This window comes from Coptis chinensis, chromosome 9, assembly GCF_015680905.1.
Source record: "Coptis chinensis isolate HL-2020 chromosome 9, ASM1568090v1, whole genome shotgun sequence".
Lineage (NCBI taxonomy): Eukaryota > Viridiplantae > Streptophyta > Magnoliopsida > Ranunculales > Ranunculaceae > Coptis > Coptis chinensis.
The window spans coordinates 50,535,156-50,540,995 of record NC_141464.1 but is presented as its reverse complement, the minus strand read 5'-3'; the positions used below and the strand labels follow the sequence as shown (position 1 = coordinate 50,540,995).

The window sequence follows — 5,840 nt, the reverse complement described above, 5'->3', positions numbered from 1 at the left end:
ATCCACAACCTGGTAGTTAGTAGCGCAGGGTTCGGGTCGGATATGGCTATTTCTGAATCCGAATAGTTTCATAATATCCGAATCCGATTATATCCGAAATTTAATATCTGAACCAGACTAACCTGATCGAATAACACTAAAAATTCAAAAAGCCAAAAAATATATTCGAACTCGAATCCGACAGACCCGAACCGAAAAAATAAACGGATATAAAAATCGATCCGAACCCAAACTATTTGGGTTCAGATCGGGTCGGATTCGGGTCAAACCCGAACCGATTCCCTGCCCTAGTACTTAGTCCTAAGGCCTAAAATATTGAATTCGGTGAATATTTCGGTGTACCAAAAAACCGATATATATCAGAAATATCGGATATATCTATTTTTTTTGTGACCAGTCCAAACTATCTAAAATATCAGAAATATCAGTAAAAATATCGTAAAATATCAGATATTTATATTAAAAAATGGTCAAAAAGTCAAACGATATATATCGTAAATATCACATATATCGATTATATTGGCGATATAAAATTTTATATCGAAAATTTCGATATATATCGGAAAAAAATTCAATATTCGGTGAATATATATCGGATATATCGATGTCGGTGTACCAAAAACAGAGATATATCGGCAATATTTTGGGCCTTGCTTAGTCCCACCTTCACCAATAGGTGCTTACTGAAAGCACGTAAGAGCTTTATATATTTGCTTATAGTTGTACAGAATTGATTCTAGAAGCTGTAAATATTCTATCCCAAATACTCAAACGTTCAAATTGTATTGGTTTATGACTTACTATCAATTGTCAGTTTGTCACTGCTTTTTGTGTTTTCCTCTTCAAGGACTTTTGGTCTTCTCATATTGATATATGAATAAGTGCTTGCAGTTTCTGTGGTGTCCAAATATCATACATACCGATATAACCCATTATTTTAATAAAATTCTAATATAATATCGACATGATTATAATAAATTTTAGGTACAAATGAAAGAAATAAGGATGAACACATCTCAAAAGGTTAATTATTGGATTGGACACATGTGGAACAACTATAAAAGGAGTGAAGACAAAAGAAAGATGGATCAGATTCATTTCCGACATTTTATTTTTTATATTTCTCACATGTGAACAGAGAGAGAAAATGTGAACAGTTGTAAACCTCATTAATGAAATAAAAAAAACTTAGTGATTTTTATCTTTCTCTTCTTGAATCTTCCATTGGCGCCGTATGTGCATTGAATACAAAAAACTTTTCTTTTCTTCTTCTTCGATTTCGAATCTACGTTTTAAAAAAGAAGAGATTGATTGATCAATAGAGTTTTTCTGATTCTCCACTATTAAAGCTTCATGAAAAAGCTTCAAACATGAAGTTCTAAGAGAAAAGAGAAAACAGTAGAAGAAGCGATGAAAGAAGAGATTGATTGAGTTGAAGATTTTCGGGTTTAATCTTTTGGTCAGGGAAGTGGTTGTTGTTCTTAAGTTCAAGAATCATAGGTTAATGAAGGTGAAGTGGTTATTGTTCTTAAGTTAATTCGTTCTTAAGTTCAAGAATCATAGGTTAATGATGCTGTTCTCATTCATTCTTCTAAACAACCGAATACTATCGAGATAAGTCCTTGATCTCATTCTTAATAATTTAATTCGTTTTTTTGTATTTCCTCGTGATTCATAATTAAATACTGTTGTTCTGTTTTTCTTTAATGGTTTCATGAAAAAGTTTAGTTAATATGATGAATGGATGGAGAAACAGTGGTGATGAAGATTGGTTACGAAAATGGACTCACTGTCGGGTTCAACTGCTCAAAGTAGGTCGATACCAAAGTTCCATATACACAAAGTTCGATACTGGGAAGGCCAATAGACACTCACGAAGATCGTGGTGAAAAGCTTCAAACAAAACAAAACAGTGGAAGAAACTGATAGGGAGAACCGATGCTGGGGTCAAGATTGAGAATGTCGATACTGACATTCCACAGAACTATCAAGATAAGTTTTCTGGATTTTATTTCTTCATTTTTGGTTATTTCTAGTTATGAAAGAGAAATTGCTTCTCTAATTACTTTAATTAAAATTTCAGATAATGGAACGCCGATAAAGTCAGTTCATTTCTTTTTCATCTTAATTTCTGATTCAGGATAAAAAACGATTGCTGAATATTGGAAACTTCGATTACAATCACTCAACTCATTCCCCAAGTTAGAAATACCGAGTTGTCATACCAGAATCAAAGTTGATACTCGAGACCAGAAAAAGTACTCGAGACTAGACAAATTTCGATACCAATACACCAACCCCCACCCAAGTTCGATACAGAGTTCGATACCGGGGGAGTCGAGACTGATACTGGATCATTCGATACCCAGCAGACAACTTCGAACAAACTCATCAATGTGGTCTCAATTTCAACTTCGACTTCGACACCAAACCAAATTTAGAGATACCAAACCAAATACTCACAACCAAATAATCGATACCGATACCCACAACCAAAAACAAGTAATGACTCAAACTGATCAGAATACGCTGGGGGCGACTTTCCATTGTCGATGCTCAGGAAGACCAAGAATATAAGTTTCGACACTGAGGAGGAAAATTTCCATTGTCCATACAGCAAAATTTCCATACCGAAAAGGGAGAAAAAGAAGATAAGTTTCTTGATCGCCATTTCTTCATTTATATTCATTTAAGAGCTGTACCGAGGTAATTATTTCAACTTCAATTTCGATATCGATGCCAATATTTTGTCCTGCATACTCAGTACATCCACGATCTTTTCTGAAACAAGCTTTAATGAACAGAAGGGATTGTAGAAAACACAGTTTTGAGTTTGGGATGAACACTGGTTTGATGATTTCGTGAGTGTTTGATCTTGTGTTGGTTTGAAGAAAGCATGCAGTTTAACGTCTGCTTCCATTGAAGGTGTTATGGAAAGTGAAAGATTTAAACTTTTTGGTGATGGAAGTGAGTAAAGAGGTAAGGACTTTGGTCAAAAAAGACTTGGTTTTCGATGTCACATGGGTTGGACCATATAATCAGTTGGAGTAGATTCAATGTGGGGCCGATATACCATTCATGTGACAAAAGAAATTTGATATCCGATATAATTTTTGAGATTTCGATACTCCGGAGTCAAAATTGATCACTTGGAAGAGGATGACTGATATAACAGAAATCGATATAAATATCGAAATTGATCATTTGGAGAATTTTTCTTGGCATCGAATTTAATCACTTGGGGGCTGGGGCGTCATGCCAGGGCAGATATATAAGGATTTAATGATTTTGGTGAAGACTCAGATAAATCAAATTGGGACTGATATTCAAAAATCACTTGGGGGTGACTTTTTAATGACTATGGATCGATCAGTTGAGATTGGATGAGGAGCTCAAAAATTTTCTTTTATAAATTTTTTTCATTTATCAAATTCTATTTTGAATTCAAAAACTTTAATTGTCAAAATCCTTATCATGTATTTTGTCTCACAAGTTATACATTCAATAAAAATATTGTTATTTCCAAAAGCAATATCTATGCAAATACCACATATACTTGTATTTCTTGAATTATATATTGTTAGCAGGAAAATCAAAAACCCGGTGATCTGTAGATCCTCATCTCGATACCAGGTCAAACCTAAACCCTGGTGATCTGTAGATCCTCATCTCGATACCAGGTCAAACCTAAACCCTGGTGATCTGTAGATTTTCATCTCGATACCAGGTCAAAAAATCCAGTTTTTGGCAGAAATGCGAGTTCGGGTCAAAATTAAATCCTAGTAATCTGTAGATCCTCATCTTGATACCAGGTCAAAAAATCCAGTTCTTGACAGAAATGCGAGTTTGGGTAAAAAAATCCAGTTCTTGGCAGAAATGTCAAGTTTGGGTCAATCAAAATCCAGTTCTTGGCAGCAATGCGAGTTCGGGTCAAAAACTTTCACTCATGACGTCTATGTCTAGCCTCGAGGTAAAAAAAAAAAAAAAAAAAAAAATTCACTCATGATGTCTAGTCTCGAGGTCAAAATTTTTTATTACTCATGACGTCTATGTCTAGCCTTGAGGTCAAATTTTTTTCACTCATGATGTCTAGCCTCGAGGTCAAATTTTTTATATCACAAATGACGTCTATGTCTAGCTTCGAGGTCAAATTTTTTTTTTCACTCATGATGTCTATGTCTAGCCTCTAGGTCAAAAATTCTATAACTCATGACGTCTATGTCTAGCCTTGAGATCAAAATTTTTATCACTCATGACATTTATGTCTAGCCTCGAGGTCAAAATTTTTTTCACTCATGACGTCTATGTCTAGCCTCGAGGTCAAAAAAAATAAAATAAAATAAAATAAAAAAAATTCACTCATGATGTCTAGCCTCAAGGTCAATTTTTTTTTTTATCACTCATGACATATATGTCTAGCCTCGAGGTCAATTTTTTTTTCACTCATGACGTCTATGTCTAGTCTCGAGGTCAATTTTTTTTTCCACTCATGACGTCTATGTCTAGCCTCGAGGTCAAAAATTCTATCACTCATGATGTCTATGTCTAGCCTCAAGATCAAAAATTTTATCACTCATGACGTCTATGTCTAGCCTCGAGGTAAAATTTTTTCACTCACGATGTCTAGTCTCGAGGTCAATTTTTTTTTCACGATGTCTATGTCTAAACTTAATGTCAAAAATTTTCACACTCGACGTCTATGTCTAAACTCGATAAAAAAAAAAAAAAAAAAACTTTATATTGCTTCTTGAAATATTCAAATTTTCATTTATAAAATTTGAAAATTTCAAGAGGGGGTGATGTGGTACCTAAATATCGTACATACCGATATAATCCATTATTTTAATAAAATTCTAATACAATATCAGCATAATTCATGATAAATTTCAGGTACAAAGGAAAGAGACAAGGATGGACACATGTCAAAAGGTTATTGGATGGACACATGTGGAGCCACTATAAAATGAGTGAAGACAAAAGAGAGAAGGACCAGATTCATTTCTGACATTTTACTTTTTCTATTTCTCACATGTGAACAGAGGGAGAAAAGATGAACAGTTGTAAACCCCATTAATGGAATAAGAAAAGCTTAGTGATCTTTATCTTTCTCTTTTTGAATCTTACAGTTCCTACATACGTTTTTAAATTGATTTGTCTTGTAGTAGTTTGGTATTGAGTTTAACATCATTTTTTTCTTAAAAATGGATGTATTATTAAATGGAGGTGCTTGTTCAAGTTATGGGAGTCGATGCTTTTTTGTTCCCACCAAAGGAAGGCCCACTCAATCGTTTTACCATCTCTAGTATGATTCTTAGCTTCCACTTTTGCATTATCGGAGAGATAGGTACTTGCAACATTTTTCAATTCTCACTTCTAAATTCTTTTTGTTCATGCTATGTACTTCTGGCAGAATAAATTTTAACTGTTAATCTTGTCTTGTGTTGGTAGCGAGGAGAAGAAACAAAGTGCATCTGCTGTTTTATTATAAATCATTTTCAAGGTTTGCCACTTTGTTCTCAATGGCAAGTTCTATTGGCAGTCTTTTTCAAGTAAAAATTATTTTATTTAGCAATTAAACATTCGTGTATATCACCATAACATGGAAGGATAGAGATGTTCATGTTTGTTTGCTGGATTAATTGCTTTCAGTGCACACAACTAGTGATGTTCACAGGAGTTATGATAGACACTTATTGCAGTAAAGAAGTTCTGTAATAGGTGTCTAGATGGAGTCGCAGAAGTCAAGAACGAGAAAGATAGTGCATTGTGCTATCAATTTCTAGTTTCCTCATAGTGATCAGACATGGCAATGTCATTGTGAGCCGGTTATTTTTGAAATA

At 34.1% G+C, this 5,840-nt stretch overlaps 1 long non-coding RNA gene across 2 annotated transcripts; it reads left to right on the top strand.

Moving 5' to 3' along the window:
- The first annotated feature begins 1,090 nt into the window (after positions 1 to 1,090).
- LOC147476517 (uncharacterized) lies at positions 1,091 to 5,840 on the top strand. 2 transcript variants are annotated; one of them, XR_015208714.1, is made up of 4 exons: positions 1,091 to 1,500; positions 1,564 to 5,344; positions 5,449 to 5,549; positions 5,650 to 5,840. It is a non-coding gene; the product is annotated as an uncharacterized LOC147476517 (long non-coding RNA). The 2 variants fall into 2 exon arrangements; XR_015208713.1 differs by having other exon boundaries at positions 1,108 to 5,344.